Below are 204 nucleotides of genomic sequence, written 5' to 3' on the forward strand. Positions count from 1 at the left end.
AAAAGGGATTTGACAGATGTGATTAAATTAAGGATTGTGAAATGAGGAGATGATCCTGAATTCTGAGTGCATCCAGTGTAATCACAAGGGTCTGATAAGAGGGGGCACGAGGGTCAAAGACAGAAAAGGTAATGTGAGGACAGACCCAGTCAGTGAAGGAGATGGATGATGCTTTTGAAGATGGAGGAGGGAACAAGGAATGCC

The sequence above is a fragment of the Lipotes vexillifer genome, unplaced genomic scaffold (genome assembly GCF_000442215.2).
Source record: "Lipotes vexillifer unplaced genomic scaffold, Lipotes_vexillifer_v1.1 scaffold344, whole genome shotgun sequence".
In the NCBI taxonomy this organism is placed as follows: domain Eukaryota; kingdom Metazoa; phylum Chordata; class Mammalia; order Artiodactyla; family Lipotidae; genus Lipotes; species Lipotes vexillifer.